Below are 22,957 nucleotides of genomic sequence, written 5' to 3'. Positions count from 1 at the left end.
GTCGTATGAACAATATGGGCAACACTATCGTAGCTGGAACAATTCACAAGCAGCACTCACGTACGAGAAGAAACTTTGAATATTTCGATCCGTCCTGAACCATTTTGATGGTCACATGTTAATGGTCCAAAATGGACCGAAACGTCGTCTGTTTTTCTCTCGGACTATATACACTGAAAGTTTACTTTAGTCCATGTTTTAGGGAATAAAGTATTCTCTTGAGGTCAAAAAAGTTACGTGCAGTCTTAAATATCGCTAGGCTTCAAACCCCATTAATCAACCGACTAACTTTGACCGGTGGTGTACAGGTGACATGTTGTGTTAGTAACAGTCGTATTGTTGATAGGCTTAATAATAATATATAATAATATATTTATACAAGTACACGTACAAGGTATTCGGAATATCTGACATCAGTTACATACTAATATATGGAAAGCCCCTTGTTATGCGGAGCATTTCGGGCAAATTAGGTCAACTAACACCCAGTCGACTAACATCCAGGTACCCGGGAATCGAACCCGGACCATCAGCGTGTGAAGCAAGAACTTTGCCTACCAGACCACGAGCCACCTTAATAATAATAATAACAATAAACCTCACTCGTCATAAATTAAGTGAAACTGGTGCTCGAATTCTGTAATGAGGTGTTACAGGGAAAAATAACCTGAGAGTATTTACCACACCTCACCTGCCTTGCCCGTTCCCTCTGACTGTTCCTCATCGTCCTCCACTCTCCCACATCACCCACCATCCACCACAAACCCCTGCCTCCCCTCCCAGCCGTGCCCAACCACCTGGCTGGACTCAGGAAGGCTGAGTCTCAGTGTTGGTGGAGCTACGGTGGGTACTAGGTCGCTACACCACGCAGCGCCTGGGATATTTTACACACGAACGGTGGGTTTTTACTGTGTTGTGCTGCAAAATGTTGTGTTATGTGACGCGCTAAGCCCCTGTGGGTAATTTAGCGTAAGTGATGGAGGAAATGTACGCTATCTCTGTGAGATCGATCCTCACATGATGTGAGGAAGAGGGAAGCCTCAGGTGTAAGTCCAACCCTGCGTATGCACCTTCTCAAGATGTGACTTTATTTTCTATCCAACTCACAAAAACACAACATTCAGCGTCAGAACACTCAGTATCACAACACAGTATAATAATAATAATAATAATAATAATAATAATAATAATAATAATAATAATTATTATTATTATTATTATTTCTACAAGTACATGTACAACGTATACAGGCCTAGCTGACATCTATCAAATTAAGTTAATTTGTCCCCAGTATGCAGCCCATACGAGTCAGCTATCACCCAGGTACCTATTTACTGCTAAGTAAACGGACAACAGGTGTCTTACGGAAACACGTCCTAATGTTTCCACCCTCTACCAGGGATCAAACCCTGGACCTCAGTGTGTGAGCTGAGTACGCTATCAATCGAGCTGCTACAGGACTCTCAGCATAACCACAATCACAACACTCAGCATCACAATACTCATCACAACACTCAGCATCACAGCACTCAGCTTCACAAAATTCAGCATCACAACACTCAATATCAAAACACACAGCATCACATCACACAGCATCACAACACTCAGTATCACAACACTCAGCATCACAATACACAGCATCGCAACACTCAACATCACAACACTCAGCATTACAACACACAGCATCACAACACTCAGCATCACAACACTCAGCATCACAAAACTCAGCATTACAACACTCAGCATCACAAAACTCAGCATTACAACACTCAGCATCACAAAACTCAGCATTACAACATTCAGCATCACAACACTCAATATCACAACACACAGCATCACAACACACAGCATCACAACACAGCATCACAACACACAGTATCACAACACATAACATCACAACACTCAGTATCACAACACAGCATCACAACACTCATCATCACAACACGCAGCATCACAACACTCAGCATCACAACACTCAGCATCACAACACTCAGCATCACAACACAGCATCACAACACAGTATCACAACACAGCATCACAACAATCAGTATCACAACACAGCATCACAACACTCAGCATCACAACACTCAGCATCACAACACGCAGCATCACAACTCAGCATCACAACACAGTATCACAACACATAGCATCATAACACTCAGTATCACAACGCAGCATCACAACACTCAGCGTCACAACACTCAGCATTAGAACACTCAGCATCACAACACTCAGCATCACAACACACAGCATCCCAACACACAGCATTACAACACTCAGCATCACAACACTCAGCATCACAACACTCAGCATCACAACACTCAGCACCACAACACTCAGCATTACAACACTCAGCATCACAACACTCAGCATTACAACACACAGCATTACAACACACAGCATCACAACTCAGCATCACAACACTCAGCATTACAACACTCAGCATCACAACACTCAGCATTACAACACACAGCATTAAAACACACAGCATCACAACACAGCATTACAACACAGCATTACAACACTCAGCATCACAACACTCAGCATCACAACACTCAGTATCACAACACTCAGTATCACAACACATTGCATCCCAACACTCAGTATCACAACACAGCATCACAACACTCAGCATCACAACACTCAGCATTAGAACACTCAGCATCACAACACTCAGCATCACAACACTCAGCATCACAACACTCAGCATCACAACACTCAGCATCACAACACTCAGCATCACAACACTCAGCATCACAACACTCAGCATCACAACACTCAGCATCACAATACTCAGCATCACAACACTCAGCATTACAACACTCAGCATCACAACACTCAGCATTACAACACACAGCATCACAACTCAGCATTACAACACTCAGCATCACAACACTCAGCATTACAACACAGCATTACAACACACAGCATCACAACACTCAGCATCACAACACTCAGCATTACAACACAGCATCACAACACTCAGCATTACAACACAGCATTACAACACAGCATCACAACACTCAGCATCACAACACTCAGCATCACAACACTCAGCATCACAACACTCAGCATTACAACACTCAGCATCACAACACTCAGCATCACAACACTCATCACTGCACTATATTACAGTTCTTCAGCAATACAGTAAATTCTTTCGTAAATTAACAGTGTCTATAAATGAGATGTATTTACAAAAGCAGATCACTATATGGTAAAGAGAAGGAAGTCTTCTCATTTAGAGAATGTGTTGTTGAAGGAATGTGTGATTTACATAGATTTACTTTATTTACAAACTAGAGAGGAATCTGGAGTGCTTAGGCAGTTTCACATGTAAATAAATTCCACGTCCCTCAATAATTGCAGTCACTGGTTAACCCGTGCTACAAATTCGTTTTCGTTCGTGAGAAACTGTACATTCGAAAGATTAAGATGACCCAGGATATGCCAGACGTAAGCCACCGTCTTTATGTTTTTTTTTTTTATCCTGTCATTGTTATGTAATTATATTGAAATATACGTTTTACCTAATCTAAACGAGAATCGCATGAGACACATTACGGGAACTTAATTCGTGCAGAAATCCACGCAACTGGCTTCCTTGAGGACAGATTAAGTTGTGCGCTGAACATTTCGTGTGATAAAGAATAAAAAAGACAATACCGCTGCTGGAACAATACACAAATAACCTGCGCGTAGAACAAACTTCTGACGACGTTTCGGACCGAAACGTCGTCATAAGTTTCTCTTTTGCGCTGGTTATTTATTTCTTGTGATAATTTAATATAGTTCAGTGTTATAAAATGAAACATGGACAGTCGTGTAAATAGGATTCATGAAGACGATGCAAACTATAACATCAGTAATGTAACTAATAAAATAACTGCCAAAGTAATAAAACGTCTAGTTAGTGTATCAGAGAGAACAAGGTAGCAGTATACCTGCCAAACTTGGTAAGAAAACAGTAATAAGCGTCGAAGAATACATATACTGTATTCCATTATAAATGTAGACTTCAGCTGTAACGATATATAATAACGTAAAATAACTTAATAATCCAGTGTACAGGAAACGGAAAAAATATACCCCTGGTGACGTCACTGGAATATCTGCAGGAAGTGATGTTAGCGTAAGGTCGAGGGGTAAGATAAGCGGTAAGACGGAGCAAGACTTTTTTTTTTATCTAGCGATAATGGATATAAGTGCTGTTGCCCTGTTCTCTATGACAGTTATACATTTGGTACAAAAGCTACGTATTTTTGCCCTGTCATATTCCATCACGCAGGATGGTGCTCAGTGCTCACACAAGATGTTGAAATGTATTAGCTTGAGCTGGGAGACTTCAGCAGTGCTAGTCTGAGCTGGGGAGACTTCAGCAGTGCTAGTCTGAGCTGGGGAGACTTCAGCAGTGCTAGTCTGAGCTGGGGAGACTTCAGCAGTGCTAGCCTGAGCTGGGGAGACTTCAGCAGTGCTAGCCTGAGCTGGGGAGACTTCAGCAGTGCTAGTCTGAGCTGGGGAGACTTCAGCAGTGTTAGTCTGAGCTGGGGAGACTTCAGCAGTGCTAGCCTGAGCTGGGGAGACTTCAGCAGTGCTAGCCTGAGCTGGGGAGACTTCAGCAGTGCTAGTCTGAGCTGGGGAGACTTCAGCAGTGCTAGCCTGAGCTGGGGAGACTTCAGCAGTGCTAGCCTGAGCTGGGGAGACTTCAGCAGTGCTAGTCTGAGCTGGGGAGACTTCAGCAGTGCTAGTCTGAGCTGGGGAGACTTCAGCAGTGCTAGCCTGAGCTGGGGAGACTTCAGCAGTGCTAGCCTGAGCTGGGGAGACTTCAGCAGTGCTAGTCTGAGCTGGGGAGACTTCAGCAGTGTTAGTCTGAGCTGGGGAGACTTCAGCAGTGCTAGCCTGAGCTGGGGAGACTTCAGCAGTGCTAGCCTGAGCTGGGGAGACTTCAGCAGTGCTAGCCTGAGCTGGGGAGACTTCAGCAGTGCTAGCCTGAGCTGGGGAGACTTCAGCAGTGCTAGCCTGAGCTGGGGAGACTTCAGCAGTGCTAATCTGAGCTGGAGAGACTTCAGCAGTGCTAGCCTGAGCTGGGGAGACTTCAGCAGTGCTAGCCTGAGATGGAGAGACTTCAGCAGTGCTAGCCTGAGCTGGGGAGACTTCAGCAGTGCTAGTCTGAGCTGGGGAGACTTCAGCAGTGTCAGCCTGAGCTGGGGAGACTTCAGCAGTGCTAGTCTGAGCTAGAGTGACTTCAGCAGTGCTAGCCTGAGCTGAGGAAACTTCAGCAGTGCTAACCTGAGCTGGGGAGACTTCAGCAGTGCTAGCCTGAGCTGGGGAGATTTCAGCAGTGCTAGCCTGAGCTGGGGAGACTTCAGCAGTGCTAGCCTGAGCTGGGGAGACTTCAGCAGTGCTAGCCTGAGCTGGGGAGACTTCAAAAGTGTCAGCCTGAGCTGAGGAGACTAGCCTGAGCTGGGAGACTTCAACAGTCAGTCTGAGCTGGGAGACTTCAACAGTCAGCCTGAGCTGGGAGACTTCAACAGTCAGCCTGAGCTGGGAGACTTCAACAGTCAGCCTGAGCTGGGAGACTTCAACAGTCAGCCTGAGCTGGGAGACTTCAACAGTCAGCCTGAGCTGGGAGACTTCAACAGTCAGCCTGAGCTGGGAGACTTCAGCAGTGTCAGCATGAGTTGGAAGACTTCAACAGTGTTAGCCTGAGCTGGGAAACTTCAGCCGTGTCAGCCAGAGCTGGGGAGACTTCAGTAGTATCAGCCTGAGCTGGGAGACTTCAGCAGTGTCAGCTTGAACTGGGAAACTTCAGCAGTGTCAGTCTGAGCTGGGAGATTTCAGCAGTGCTAGCCTGAGTTGGGGAGACTTCAGCAGTGTCAATGAGGCAGACGTCAAGCATTCCATTAGAGGTTCAGCAGCTAGGACCCAGCACTGCTGGGTGTACTTTTACTTTGGGATTATCTTCTCTCAGGATGACCTATCCCATACACAGAAGAAATGGAATATTTATAGATACCTCCATCATTACGGAGCGAAATAAAAAGTTATACCCAGAAAATATGAAAGGGTTAGGGAGAGAGATTTGGACATTATTATACATCATTAACATTATTAAGCATTTTCACTGTATAATCCTACAGGTTTAGCGCTTCCCCTTGATAATAATGATAATAATAATAATAATAATAATAATAATAATAATAATAATAATAATAATAATTAAGCATTTTCAAACTATTTTATATGCCTAAGAATACACGCACTAGCAAACTCTGTTTCACTTGTACTAAGCAACTCCTTCTAAATGTTAAGTTGACTCAAGTTAAGCATGGCAGCGCTAGGCTGCGTTACTGAACAGTAATGTAAGAGAGAAACCAGGTTACTAGGCTTGTTCGGTAAAGAAAAATAAGACTGCGCTCCACGTTAATTTACATAGTTGCAAACCAATGACGTCAGTTGACATAAATGTGCACATTTAATTAGATGATGATGACCCGCCGCTGGAGCTTTTGGTCATCTGACCGAGGCCTTCCACTGGCTTACCGGTTTACCGCTTTAAAAATTAATTTGAGTATATCTCTTACATGCACATAAATTAGCAAAATATATAGGAGTAAATATTTTTCATTTGTGCCTGAGTATGTTACTGCAATCAACATGTCAGGGAAATGTGGGAAGAACGAATGTCCTAGTGTTGATATTAATTAACACGAAAGTGGTGTATACAATACAGTAAAAGAGGCAATGTCATGAAAATTGTACTTATGTATGCATATATATTATGACATATGTATATTATCAAGTATGATATATATTATCAGGTATGATATATATTGGTATAAACCTTGGTAATAAATACCGACAAGTTGGTTTAGAAAGACACGTAAGCAAACACTATAACATATTTATTAGAAAACGTTTCGGTCCTGGGACCTTGATCACTTCTGATCTTGATCACTTCTGATCAAGGTCCCAGGACCGAAACGTTTTCTAATAAATATGTTATAGTGTTTGCTTACGTGTCTTTCTAAACCATGATATATATTATTAGGTATGATATTAGGTATGGTACATAGTATCAGCTATGGTAAATAGTATCAAGTATCTCTCATCTGCACTCCAGGAAGTATATCTCAAGTATTTTATTGACTTTTTGAGGGCAGAAATGAGCTTTTTACCTTTTCCAGTTATCAGAACTGGAATTGAATTGAGCCGTCAGCACCTTAAGTGACTTGAATATCATCACTGATTTATTTCTCTCTTTTTGAGAATTATCTTTGTCCCCCTGCTATTTGTCTGGCCTTAGTGGCATTTGTCTTAATTGAGCTATTTAAATGATCGGTCATCTGACATATTTTTACCAAATTCTTTCACGTGCTCATTTCGTTCCATGAGATGAACTTCCTGTGTTTTGCATCCAGTGATTCCTTTCAGTTCTTTATTCTTTTCATATCTGAGCAGTTGGAATTTGTCACTGAACATGATGTTATTTTCCATTACCCTCTGGAAAACTTTGTTGACACTTGTAATTTTCCCCGTGTATTCTAGCTGTGTATTTTGCTGCAGTCAACAAAGGATAATATGAAGCAGTGGCTGTTGGTTTTATATATGCTGTGAGGATGAGGAAGAGTGAAGGCACTAGTATCATACCTTCGGGTACTGATTTCTTTTTTTCATCTTGCTGAATTTAGAGGCAGTATTTGTCTTAATTTTTACGTATGAGTAGAAATATTTAAGATCATCTGCAATTTCCTAAACGGCCTTTTTTTTTGTTCCCTTTGTGCTTCTTCTATTTAATATGACTGGTTTAGTTTCCTTTATATATCGGTCGACCTGGTATGCTTCTGTATTCAGGTTTTCTATGCCCTGGTTTGGGGTTAAGGGTACATTTCTTAGTTTCTCTACTCACAGATTTATGTTTTCTTGTCTGTCAATAAGATTATTAATGAAGATGTTATATTGAAGATTGCCTTTGATTGGTTTGTTATTATAAAAGAGTCCATTACCTCCCAGTGCAAAGTAAAAATTTCCACAGATGCCCAGTAACTATGTGGTAAGTCTGTTGGGTTCTTAACAGTATTATAACAAAAGTTACAAATAAGTGAAAACTGACTTTTTTGGTTTATCCTAGGTAATCTACACATGTATGATAATTGTTAATTGTACTTATGCGTACCAGTGACTAAATAGAGTTACTCATAGTTGTGATAGTGAGAATAGGAAACAAGTTGGGGGTGGAACGAGACTGGAATGGTGGGGTAAGAAACGTGTATATTAGGGATAACACACCAAAACAGGAAAAGAAACTGCAGAAGTAAATCTTAAACTCAGTAAGAGATTTGTCTTTAAGAAGCACAGAGTGGGCATGACGTACAGCCAGAACACATGACGTACAGCCAGAACACATGATGTACAGCCAGAACACATGATGTACAGCCAGAACACATGATGCACAGCCAGAACACATGATGTACAGCCAGAACACATGATGTACAGCCAGAACACATGATGTACAGCCAGAACACATGACGTACAGCCAGAATACATGATGTACAGCCAGAATACATAATGTACAGCCAGAACACATGATGTACAGCCAGAACACATGATGTACAGCCAGAACACATGATGTACAGCCAGAACACATGATGTACAGCCAGAACACATGATGTACAGCCAGAACACATGATGTACAGCCAGAACACATAATGTACAGCCAGAACACATGATGTACAGCCAGAACATAGGCGCACGAGACGATGGACCTCAGGGAATGCAAATGGGATCTTTGTTTTTTAACAGGGTGGGAACCATATTATTATTATAATCAAAAAAGAAGCGCTAAGCCACAAGGACTATACAGCTGTGGGAACCATAAATATCATGTTTTGTGATCAATATTTTTTGCGGGGTGGACGGGTAAGCCGGTAGAAGGCCACGGGTAAATGATTCAAAACTCATAATTGGGTCGTCATATGACTTAAGATCCATGTGAGGAGAAATTCATCAAGTTCTCCTGACAAATTACCTCTGCCTGGACAATAGGAACACTTGAATGGACTCCACGAAGCATAAAAAAGTCACACAACCGTGGCTGAAACACTCAACAATTGATCCACAATGTGGAAAGGAAACTGGAGACGTTTGGCACCGTCACTGACCATTATCAGATAACAATCTTGTAATTGAACAATGCTTCGGGACCGACCGAAACACTCCACACTTCCTCAAGTGTGGCTGCGTTCTGAAACGAAGAGACAAACTATGGGTAGATGAGTAGACCGGTCAAGGCTGCAGACAATAGGCTGTGAAGGCATGTTTTGTTTTTGGTTAATCACAGTTATATCGTATACACTGTGCGAGCGTTATTAAGGCTACCAGTACACTACCAGTCAATATTTTAATCCCTAAACTAGAGAATAAAGTAAACTGTAAATATACACCGAGATATATACACACAGCTCTGGGTTTATATCTCACTTGACAGAACTGTCCATCCAGAGAGCATAGTAACAGGATGATACTCTTATTTATGTGTCCGTCTGCGTACCATCTTGAATCATTGTCAACTTACAGAGGCTGTGAATATTAACCAAGCTGTGAGTATTAACCAAGCTACGAACAGTAGCCAAACTGTGAATATTAACCACGCTGTGAATATTAACCAATCTGTGAGTATTAACTAAGCTGTGAATATTAACCAATCTGTGAGTATTAACCAAGCTACGAACATTAGCCAAACTGTGAATATTAACCAAGCTGTGAATATTAACCAAGTTGTGAATATTAACCAGGCTGTGAATATTAACCAGGCTGTGAATATTAACCAGACTGTGAATATTAACCAGACTGTGAATATTAATCAAGGTGGTTATATGTATACAATGAGTTGTATAATAAAAATAAACGAATATTCGTTGTGTACATGGATAACGAACATAACAAACATGACTTAACGCTCTTGAAGGGTGACGTTATGCGTATTAATTCTAATTGTTAGTTTGTTATGTGTAAAACTTGCTTGGTCTTGATGTCAGTGAGGGGGCTTTTGATTCAAGGAACTGGACCTGACCTTCCCTCAGGTCGAATCTGAAGGCTTCCCAATACCCCAGTGGCTTTAGCGCTTCCCTCATGAATGTACTAGTACTAATAAAGCAATAATAATAATAAAAGCGGAATGTTGCGCAAATAAGGGCTTGTTCTGCATAGCAGTGTTTTTGTCTTCACACGTGTAGTTATCCACACACTTGTCTGTGTTACTCCCCCACACCTGCAGTTCTGGTCCTGTTGCCTCTGTCAACCATCTTCGTCTGGTAAGCTCAGCGGCTTCTTGTATATACAATTCTGCACGAAAATTAGCTCCATTGTCCGAAGTCACCGTCTAAAAACTGGAATATCGTGCAACGGATTTTCTGAGTTGTTTAGTATGTAGAGTCAATTGTACGTAGAGTACACACATTGTTGAGCGGGTAAACAACAACTCACACTTTCTGATGTTCAAGTCATGTCAGCCTTGTCTGGAGTTTTCACGACTAGAGCACCTGTATGGTGCATTCTTAATGTATCACAGTTTATAAATCATGGAACGGGTGAGGTTCGAACTCATGGTAAGCGAGTCTTAAAACAGGCAAGTCAGTGTGTTAACCTGTGTTCCACACCGACTTAAGAAACTGCACGAGGGAAATATTTCGGCACTAAAAACACGCAAGTATTGCTCATGTGACTTATTACGTTGTTGGTAGTGTATACTATTAATGTTTGGCTACTTGCTGACCTTGAGTGATCCAACAGCTGACAAGTCGGTGAAGGTGTCAGCTTCTCCACCATGCAATATTCTCACCTAGTGATCCAACCCGGCTAACTATGTGTATCTTCCAGCATAGTATGTTTTGCTTTTCATTCCGTCAGTGATGGGGAAGAGTGGTTCTTTATGCCGCTGAATGGCTCTTGATCCAAGGAAGCTGGGACTACCAATCACCTCTGTTGATTACCTTCTTTTCTCCTGGTGTTGTATAACCGTACGGGTTTAGCGAGACATCATATTTGTCAGCACACAATACTTGTATAGTATAAATAATAATCTAATACTATTTATAAGCAGGTTCCCTGCCCAAGCCTTAGCTGTACCCTGAGCCTGCGCCGCCAGGCATCTCCCTCACTCTCCTCGAGGACTAGCCTGTAGATCGATAGCTGGGCTCTCTGCCACATATTACCAATATATCGTCTCCATAACAGACCATCGGTGTTTTCCTTGCTACAGTCTCCCGTTTACCGAACCCTCCAACATACTCCACCTCGCCACTGCTGCGACACCTGAAACCCTCGTACTGCATCGTAACACAGTGCGAGTGTGCAGGTCTCGAGGTCTAACACCTCAGGTCCTGAGAGATCTCGCCTCAACAAATGTTCAGCTTCGATCGTATAAAAATACTGCCTAAATATATTTACACAACACAAATTTCTTTGTAATGTGTTAAGATGCACTTTTTAAAGAAATGTCTAACATGCTGACAAAAGCTCACACACACACACACACACACACACACACACACACACACACACACACACACACACACACACACACACACACACACACACACACACACACGCAAAAAAAAAAAAAAAAACACGTTGGATTATATGTGGTCAAATTTGATCTAGGACACATAGTGTAGATTAGCTTACCATCACCTCACTAAAATCTACCAGATATATTCCGTCGTCCGGTGTACCGTGCTTTTCTCTAGCCAAATTTAAGGGATTTCGGCTTCAGCTTCTGGGTCCATCTCTTAACGTCAGATGGACTTCATTGTTTATTTTAACGATGACTACTTGTTGTATGATGTTGTATGATGTATAATGTTGCTTCCCAACTCTTCGTATTTGTTCTTTGTCTCACTCTCTTGAAATACTTTTAGCTTTCTCTGGCTCATCTTGGCGTTAGCTTCCACCTGAGTCCCCTCGTCGTAGTTCCTGTGTCAAATATTCTGTTTCTGGGTATCCTCCTATTTTGTATGTTGTATCCAGTGTTGATCTACACTCCTTGGTGTCATGAGGTGTAATTCAAGTAGTCTCTCCTCTTTTTCTCACGAGTTCCAGTACCAGCCTGTACTGGCTGTGTGGCAGTTCATCTGTCTATAGTGTCTTGTTGCATACCTAAGTGGCTGGCTCTGATCTTCAGCTCCTTTCAGTAACCAGAGCGATAACTTGCCCAGTTCATCAGCCTCTGACGTGTTCAATTTTCTCAAGACTCCCATTGAACTGCATCTTAAACCATACCACGGGCGGGATTGGTGAAGTTCTTCATATATTTCGTTTAAGTGAGTTGGTTCCCATTCTTCTTTTTAATTTTTTTGCTATAGTGGTCGTCGTCCACCGAGGTTGGGTGACTCCATCTCACCCGCAAGAAAAATGAAACACGTTTACCATCATTCAGAAGTTATCTTCCAAAAATGTGCAGACATCACAATTCAAATGACCTTCTGAACCACAGTATCCCGCCGTCTCCAGAGTGCAGACACTACACTCATCTAACTGGTTTTCCTGAGTGCCTCCATAAATGTTACCTTGATCACACTCGAATAGCGCGTCAATACATGAAAAACTTGTCTCCGCTCTGATCTAACATACCCACAGAAGTCTGCTGGGTGCTCAAGCCCATATCACTGAAAACCTTTACCTCCTTTCTCCAGTCTTTCATGAGGGTCTCTCTCATTACTTTCTTCCGCCCCATATTTATACACGAGGCCTGGTCTCAGACCAGGCCTCGGGGCTTTGAACCCCGAAACCCTCTACAGGTATACTTCAGGTATACATCTTATTCAGCTCCATCGTCTCTGTATGCCCAAACTACCTTTATTAAAGTAGTTTGTCCTCCGCCACCACCATCAGGGGCACCACATCTTTGCATAATACTCACGCCACACATTGCTCTTAAACATGACACGTTTACTTCCCCTGGTCTTCTTTTTACTTCCATAGATGAACTTTTCACAGTCTTCAACACTTCACCTACCTTTCCCCCCCCCTTGTCTGTTTTATAGTTCATCTCATCTTTTATAAGTTCATCTCTTGACATGTCTATTCTAAATACCTAAACACATCCACTTTCTCCATGCTTCTCCTTCCAGTGTGATATACAGTCTTTCATCTAAAAGACTGTCATTCTTTTCTTTCACTTTTTAATTTCCATCTTTTACCCAGTCTCTCAAATTCCTTTACCGACCGCTGCAACATCTCTTCAGAATCTCCCAAACAAAAACCGTAGCATCAGCAAAAAGCAGCCGTGACAACTCCCACGTTGTATCATATTAGGTATCTTTTAATTCCTCAATCTGCCCTACTCTCCCACATTCACTTTTTTTCACAACTCCATCTATAGCTGTGATAAATAACCTTAATAAGCAATTGACATGTGCAGGTGCTCTCTGCTCAGTTACTTATTGACTATTTTTAAAAACGATTTCCACGGAATTGTTTTAAAGATCGTCTTGTGATCGGTTTTACAGTTTCAGATGTCACCGAGTGATTGGCTTATATCGTAATTGGTTATAAATTCACATACATGCGCAGGCACATGATAGTAGTAGTGGTGAGAATAGTGATGATATTGTTGTGGTGGTGATGGTGTGGTGGTGGTGATGGTGTTGTGGTGGTGGTGATGTTGTGGTGGTGATGGTGGTATAGTGGTGGTGATGGTGGTGTAGTGGTGGTGATGGTGTAGTGGTGATGGTGTAGTGGTGGTGATGGTGGTGTAGTGGTGGTGATGGTGGTGTAGTGGTGGTGGTGATGGTGGTGTAGTGGTGGTGATGGTGGTGGTGTAGGGGTGGTGATGGTGGTGGTGTAGTGGTGGTGATGGTGGTGGTGTAGTGGTGGTGATGGTGGTGGTGTAGTGGTGGTGATGGTGGTGGTAGTGATGAAGTTGGTGATATTAGCTATGGTGATGGACACATACACATAAATACACACAAATATGCATCAGTATATGTATACATACATATATATGTACATACACACAATTTTAATATATATATATATATATATATATATATATATATATATATATATATATATATATATATATATATATATAATAACGTGCCGAATAAGTAAAACTTAAGATTTTGGCTTAAATAGCAACGCACTTCTTGCCGAATAAGGCAAGCGAAAATTTGTGTATACAATAATTTCACAAAAATTATTCTGAACCTAACGAAAAAAATATATTTCATTGTGTTTATTAAATTATTATAAACTTATAGAAAATATATTTAGTTGAGTTAGGCTAAATTAAATTGCACTTGTTATAATAAGGTTAGGTAAGTTTCCTAAGGTTCTTTAGGTACAAAATCATTAATTTTTATATTAACACAAATGAAAAAAATCCTTAAACGTATAAAAGAAAATTTTAGAAAGGGCTTAAATTAAATGAGTTCTTGCTAATTTACCAGTTTTACCTATTCGACACGACTATCTATATATAGATATATATATATATATATATATATATATATATATATATATATATATATATATATATATATATATATATATATATATATATATGCAAAACAACCACTCTGAAAGAATAGAGAAATTCCAAGCGCTTTCGTGACTACTCACATTATCAAGGAACTATGAAAGTAAAGCATCCAAGGAAGGTATATGAAGGGGTCTGGCCAGCACCTCACTATCAGATCCCACAACGGTTAAACACCTGACGTGCGCCGACCCAACTTGGATAGGTCCTTTGCACAACTCACCCACAAACTATTCTACCCAAGAAAATTTAAAAATTATTATTTGTCCAGTGTATTATTAAATTCTTCCCAAATTCTATTAATTATAAATGGATCTAATTTATATAAACCAAAGGAAATATTCATATTGTCAAAACTGCTTTTTATGAAACAAGATTCAATTATATTCCTGTCGACCATGGACTTGCTTGATACTACTTTCTCAACTTTTTGAAAATCAATTGGATGGTTAAAATCTCTTACATGAATAAATAGAGCATTGGAATCTTGTCCAGTTCTAATGCTATATTTATGTTGTTTTAATCTTAGTTCGAGATCTTTACCAGTTTGACCGTAATAAACTTTATCGCAAATTTTACAAGGAACTTTATAGACACATCCATCAGCATTTTGGGGGGAATTCTTTATCAAAAGTTTTTTTACTGTATCAAGATTTTTGAATACAACTTTAATATTAAAAGTCTTAAGAAGAGAAGGCATATCAACCAAGTTTTCATGGTAAGGGAGAACCAACATATTTTTAGTTGAATAAGGCTGGTTGTCCCTTTTTGGATTGTAAAAAGTATTTCTAGCAACTTTAAAAATTTGCATATTCCGAAATCACCTGTTTACTGTGATCTTATTGTATATATATATATATATATATATATATATATATATATATATATATATATATATATATATATATATATATATATATTATATGTACACACACACATCGAGTCAAACTTTGTGCTAGACTCTTTTTTTTAACACTAACATTAATATCTTTACTTAACGCTAAATTAATAACTTTGATAATGAACCAAATGCTTCATAATTTCATGATGATGATGAGGTTCCTCTGTTGTGTACGAATGTGTCTTAATCTCAACGAGGTTCCTCTGCATCATCGTCCAGACTCTGCTTGGTCATATGGTTTAAACATCTGTCAGCTCCTCCACATTTGAAAAACACCTTTTCGTCCTGTTTTGGGAAGCCTATTTTTTTTTTTTTTTTTTTTTTGTGGATACGTGAAATTTTTCTCAAACCTCACAATTCTGACCATAGCAAACTGCATTAATGGTTGTCGATTAGTGATAGACATCTTTCGTGTTTGTTGATGGGACTTCTAGACTCTTTAACTCATTTCCTGCTACAAAAGCATTCACAGCTTTAGTTTCACTTATGCCACTGTAAGATGCCATCGTGTCACAGCCAGCGAGTGCATGAACTTAGACCAGATGTGTTTACCAACTGTGGTTTCTTTGTTGACGGATAAATATCCTTGACTTGTGGACTCCACTAAGACTCTTATGACCAGCTGTTTCTATGCATATTAATGCGCTGACAACACAAAAACAGAGTCATTTCTTAAAACTTTATCAGTTGTAGAGAAATGAATTTACTCTGCATACTTATTTGCTTTCTGCATGCACAGCTAAATTGTCACCCATCTCTGAAATATAATAATAATAATAATAATAATAATAATAATAATAATAATAATAATAATAATAATTATATTATTATTATTAACACTACAGCTTCGTCTGGATGGTCTTCAGGTCATGACTTTAAATAACTAATCCAATGACTATGTCTAGAGGAGTAGATGATGTTCAAGTAAACATTAGACTGATAGCATTGTTTGACTGTTAGAGTGTACATATTTTGTTAATTGCAGTTTGCATTTCGTGTCCTGTTGAGGTAGAAGAGTTCAAATGTAGCTGATGTTCTTTAGATATGTGCATCGCACCACCATATCTAGTACATATCTAGGTCGTAACTAGGTCATATCTAGGTCAAAGATCATGTGCACCCTACAGCTCTTTAATTTTACTGGTAAAATTTCACAAAATTTGCAACTTTTTTTTACACTGTCTTTACCTCGCCGATGAATTGACACGAAGAGTGACATATTTATCTATGGCTATGGGATCTGGTTGCCCACTTGTACGGGTTGACTGCTCCACTGGAAGTTTCCTTCGGTATTGACTCTGATTTAGCAATTCACACATCTCTGTTTTCCTCACCAAACATTGAGGCTGGAACTGGTGCTATTTCATATCTTGTGTTCTTCACATTAACGTCACGAGAGTTAAGAAGTTCCGTAACCCTCGCTAATTTCAGCCCTGATTCAAACTCTTCAACAGGACCTGTCCTTGATTTTTTCTCTCTCTCTTCAGCTTCCTAACAACGCACCTCCTCAGGCGTTGGTGAATCCCTCGGGCAAATTTGCCTCATACGCATTAACGTTTTACTCACATCTACAACATCTTCATTTACCCATTCTGGGTAAATACTTCCAGATACTGTGTTGACATGAGTAGATGGGTGTTCTTTCGCTGTCTCTGGAGTAATATATCGTGATATTCCTCCCCTGAGAGTCTTCCTCTCAGTTTCATTTTATTTGACCAGTGAGACCGTCTCTTCCTCGTGAGGAGTGACATTCTGGGAAGACTCATCCTTCAAATCTTCCATGTCTTTCAGGAATCTGCTACAGGTGTGTACCGCTCAAGAGAGGTTCCTCGATGAAGATCAGGGGTTCTTGATCCAAGGAGTTGTACTTATTCTCTCTTTCCTTGGATCAAGCCTGATGGCTTCCAATTTCCTAGGCGCTATACGACCCCAACAGGTTTAACGCTCCTCTTATTAGCGTAGTAATAACCAGATGTATTTGCATAACCTCAGGTCCCATCTACGTTCACGAACGCGAAAAGATTAGTACAGCGTGCGGCACAAGTTTCTAATGCAGTTAAGTATAAGCACTGAAGACTTAAAAGCGAATCAGAATTGGCAGTCGTAAGTTCATCACATGGATGATATCCAATTTTTTACGATAAAAAAAGTGTAAATTATTACATACGTAACAGTAAACTAATTCAAATCTTCCAGTAAGAAACAATAACTCTGAAGACAAGGTGAAGAGAAAATTTCTTGCTTTTCATAACGATATCCTAAAATACAGCAGAATATTAAGTTGGAAGCTGCTCAAAATGTGCATCAAGAAACAGTGTTGAGGGATGAAGGCGACTGGACGAGGCGCTCAGAAACTGTCACATGGAAATCAATATTTCCCACTTTACTTGTTTCTTCAATAGAGGAAAGGCAACATAAACCAAGTAAATCCAAACTTTTCTTGAAGTAAGATTTACCAGTGTTAAGATTAACTGAACATAATATAGATTTAACCAAGGATAATCCAGTAATCCTGTGTCATATTTCTGATTAGAAAAGACTTTCTCTAATTGTTTCACAAGGACCAATTTGATTAATAAAACCGGCGTATTAAAGCTTACACAACCTAAAATCAAAGCAAAACTTCTTCTCATTAAAATACCTGAAAGTTAAAACTCCAACGTCGACCAGAAGTGAGTCTCCAGTTCCTGCACAGTGGCCAACATGTGTACCCACACACCCTGAAGCCAAGATTTTTTTTTTCATTGATTTCATTATATGAATCACCCATTAACATTTCTTCTTTGACTTTTTGTTATCAACAGCTTTATTACACTTCCTCTAGCACTCCTCACTGTCCTTACTTCGCCTCTGTTACACTTCACCCTCGCTGCTCTCTGATCTGGTATATTACACCTTTTTGACACACTCTACCATGCAGCGCTATATGAACCTTACGTATTTACCGCTTCTTTATGATTATAATAATCACCCATTAATGGCTGATGCTATTCACAATTGTATTTTAATCGTGGAAAAGCGCTAACTCAGCAGGGGTCGTATAGCGCCTGTGGAATGAGAGGTGCTCAGATTAGACCCAGGGAGGGAAAGGATGAACCCAGTTCCTTAGATCAAGAGCCCCTCACCAATCTTCACACCATTACCATCACCATCTCACCATTACCATCACCAACTATCTCACCATTACCATCACCAACCATCTCACCATTACCATTACCAACCATCTCACCATTACCATCACCAACCATCCCACCATTACCATCACCAACCTTCTCAACAGGATACACCAGTGGTAAAAATTTAAGGCCGATCAGAGAAAATTTTTCCCCAGTTAACACACGTAAACAAAATCTGGGAATGACGTACATGACACTGTCAGAAAACTCAGGCATGCGAGTACTGTCTCATGAATTGAGGTCTACATACGCTGTATGACCCTGCTGGGTTTAGCTTTTAGTTTTGATAATAATAGTCTCCCTTGGTACAGTACACCAGGGCTGGAAGTTTCAATCTGATCGAGTAAGACGTTCTGGAGTTAAAAGCGAAATTTTGGAGATACAAAAAGATTGTTGCTAAGAAGTTTACGAGGATAGATATATCTATTCTCCTCAAATTTAAAATGGCCCCAGATACATTTTTTCAGCTTTTTTTTTTTTAATTCTCTAGAATCCCATAAGAGAATATATTTGATTTTAATTTTTGTTAAGGAAATCCGTTTTGATAAAATTACTTTTAAAGTTAACCCCCACAGCCCAAAATCAATACAAAAATACTTCCAATTAGGATATACCAGCGTTTAGGGTTTGAAGCCAACCAGAACAGGCATTCTCTAGTTAATATATACCAAAAAGAGTTTTTTATTAAAATTGGCAAACTGAAATTTACACAGCTCAAAGTAAATGGTGAAAGTTTGAAGCCGATCAGAAAAGTCATTCTCCAGTAATTGATGACTCCAACGAATCCACTTTTTTTTTTAATTAGCAAATTTGAAAATCTGCAATTTCTCAGAATTTTGAAATGGATCAGAAGAAACATTCTTTAGTTATTAAATATAAATGAATATCAAAATTTAGTAGATAAACCTACGATTCACTGTGCGTGAGCCTGGCGTTCAGGAAGCCACATCAGTGGTGAAAATTTGAAGCCGATCAGATGAGTCATTCTCCAGTTACAACATGGATTACAATGATTCCAATTTTTTACTTTTTAATAACAAATTTGTCCACACACACACACACACATTCACACACACACACTCAAAACTTAATTGGCACTATCTTGACCTTAAGATGCATCAACCATTAAATATTTAAGCTGTGCAGAGGAGTTAAGTTGAGCTTGAGCTTGAATAACCAGAGCTTTGGTAAGATGGGAAAGGAAAAAGAGTGGGAAAGGATGGAAATATAGGAAAAGGGTGGGTGGGGGGAGGGGACGTGGGATAATAAAGGTAAGTGGCTTAACCACTTCGGATTATTATTATTATAATCAAAAAGAAGCGCTAAGCCACAAGGACTATACAGAACCACTTCGGAGCATTTTAATACAAGTGTGTGTGTGTGTGTGTGTGTGTGTGTGTGTGTGTGTGTGTGTGTGTGTGTGTGTGTGTGTGTAGTGTTATTCATGAATACATAAAATTCATAGGACGGGGTATATCCCGCTACCCATCAATGGCACAGTTATACCAACTTGCTGCTGAGTTGGAAGGAGGTATACTTCTTTCAAGTGCTATTTTTTTCGTGCAAGAGGTTGGTTGTAGGACGCTTGCTGAGGGTGGTGGTTGCAAGGTGCTTGGTGGAGTTCGGCTGTTTTTCTGGAGTTGTTGGTTGGCTTACCTGTTTCTCAGGTCTGAAATTTGTTTAACGTGATTTAACAGGATTCAGAATTCCACATTATTTTACACACAAAACGGTCACATCTGCACCAACACACTTGAATTTCACTCTCCACCGTCAGTGAATTACAAAGCATCTTTTTTGAATGAGGTTATACCAGTGAAGGTTTTGGAAGTTATCAGAGCCATTCAAGGATGCTGGGAATGAGTTCAACAACTTTGGTCATAGGTCACCTGCACATGGCAAATGTTCCAAGAATCTTGGGCAAGTTACCGTACACAAGGACGAGGCCGCCTTTAGTTATGGACGAAATGCAAAAAAGAAAAGGTGGAGGAAGAAAAAAATCAGTCTGCTTCTTATAAGCCTCTCTGTGAAAGTATCCCCTCAAGGAATGATTTCTCAGTGTTATGAGACCACCAGGACCATGATCAGCTTTCTCATTGAGACCGTCAGGACCATATCTGTAACGTTTAAGGTTGCCTACTTAAAATTCCAGAGTCCTTGCTTATGACGTTAGCCGTGCTCCCTCTTTAGAAATCTCTCCTGAGTTTCTCCCAGCATCTTATGCATTGATCTAAGATTAATGAGGCAGTGTCTGGCATAATGAATGTGACCTGCAGGTTTGCTACCTAGTGTTTTTTCCGCTTGTGTGTGATGTATCTCTTAGTCCCTGCAGAAGTTATCACATGTAGTGACTTCACCCAGACTCTCGTGCAGAAATCTTTCCATTACAATGCTCAGTGTTCTCGGGAAATTCTTTCTAGTTAGCATCTTTAGCACACCAGCATAGGTAATTTTCATTACTTAATCGAGTCTACCGCCAGTCATTAGGATCACTACACTACCAACATAGCTCATGAGCAAATACATTCCTCCAGGGTCAAGAAGGAAGTCCAAGTCCTCACCGCAAAGTTCTGTGTACGCCCGCTGTTCGCTGAGACTCAGGACAGCTGAAGATTTGCTGTAAATAAAGTTGTTACTTGGCCAGCTATCTTCGCTAATCTCTTGGCTTGGACTATAGATGTTTTTATTGTGGTAGCATGAATCGTGAATCAGAAGTGTGTATATAGTCTTTGTGCATAGTTTTATTCCCTCTGTAATTTTGTGGGTAATCGTGTTACAACTACCTAACTGGGTTAGGCGGCTTTGTGGCAACACTTTTCAAGAATTCAAAAATCATTAAACTTTGATCTTTTCACGAGGATTCGCTGTTAAAACTTCAGAAGACTTTTTTTTTCCACAAAGGTTTCTTATTTTTCTTTAATGTCGTCTCTTGAGTCTTTTAACTGTGGCAGTGTCTTAATTGTCACCAGTGTGTGGGTATGTTTGTGATATTACTAAGGCAGAGAAGTGGGTAGATGAAGCTTACAGAGTGAACAAAATAATTGTATCGAAATTATTTGCACTTGCCCTATATCTGATGAACACAAACCAATTTTTTTTGCTATGCAACTGCTACTACTACTACTACTACTACTACTACTACTACTACTACTACTACTACTACTGCTACTGCTGCTGCTGCTGCTGCTGCTGCTGCTGCTGCTGATGTTTGAAATCTCAAGATTTCGTTATATTAGCAGCAGTTACTAAGGTCGCGGAGTTGCTCACTGAGGTGTTTCTTTTATTGTATAACACCAAGCCTAATTTGCAGTGGTGATCGACAGTTCATGACTGCATTTGTGACCGACCAGATTCCCAATTATCACTGAAGGCAGCGCGCGCGCACCTGAGTGAAGGATTGTCTATAAATGAGTATTATCACTCTCACAGCATCAATGAAGAACTTGTCTTTTATTTCACGCCAAATCTCTACATTATTCAGGATTCTCTGACCATAACATCGTCCTCCTCATCTTTAAGTCGGAGCACACTGGACCCAGTATCACGGAAAACTGGACGACTAGATAGACTTAGAGCAGAGAAAAACTAATCTTTCAAAATGATTTTGCTGTCTTGACCATCATGTGAAAAATAATGTTCATCACCAAACCTTTGATTTTGATGTCTTCTAAAAGCCTGTCGAGAGCAGATTCATTGTTATGCTTGATGTCACCCCCACCAACTTGCTTTCCTCTCAGTCATGACTTTTGACAACATTCATGGAAACTGGCAACCATCAGCACTTTGTAGTCTTATCTGAATCTAGTTTGCCCACTTAACCTTCGCGTACTACAGTCTTCGAATGCTTGAAGAACAGTTGAGTTCTTCGTCTTGCTGTTCTACGATGATCTTCTCTCTATTACCTGGAAGGGTCACGCGAGTCATGCTCGAGTGAACATAATTTTTTCCCACAGGTTAGACATTACAATTTAATTTAAATAATTTAAATTCGGAACAGCGCAATTTTTTTATTATTGAAGATTCATTCTTTGACTTTCATTTTACTCCTCCGGTCTGGCCTTGTATATATGATTTTGTTGTATACGAAGAAACAGCATTTTTGAACATTTGGAAGTGATGGTTTTATTTTCGTCCAGACTCTTGTGTAGTTGCCCCTGACTGTTGTGTCGTCGGTACTGAGTGGCAATAATCATCACAGCATAAAACTTGAAATGTGGAACTTAATAAAAATACTCAACATTCTTGTTAATCATTGACTGCACTGACAGCCATCTTGGATTTTTCAAATTAGATTCAAAAGGGAAAGTAGCTCCATTTCTTTGGATCAAGAGCCATGGATCA

The 22,957-nt window shown here is 40.0% G+C and overlaps 1 protein-coding gene across 2 annotated transcripts in view; it reads left to right on the top strand.

Moving 5' to 3' along the window:
* The first annotated feature begins 808 nt into the window (after nt 1-808).
* The window catches only part of LOC128685115 (uncharacterized), a 105,860-nt gene continuing 83,711 nt past the window's right edge, over nt 809-22,957 (top strand). For both annotated transcript variants that reach the window (XR_011394209.1, XM_053771639.2), the window contains exon 1: nt 809-897. The gene's annotated coding sequence lies outside the window, so the exon portion shown is untranslated. The remainder of the gene's footprint in view (nt 898-22,957) is intronic.

Source organism: Cherax quadricarinatus, chromosome 5, assembly GCF_038502225.1.
Source record: "Cherax quadricarinatus isolate ZL_2023a chromosome 5, ASM3850222v1, whole genome shotgun sequence".
NCBI lineage: Eukaryota > Metazoa > Arthropoda > Malacostraca > Decapoda > Parastacidae > Cherax > Cherax quadricarinatus.
The sequence above is the reverse complement of the archived record's forward strand: the minus strand, read 5'-3'. Positions and strand labels throughout refer to the sequence as shown.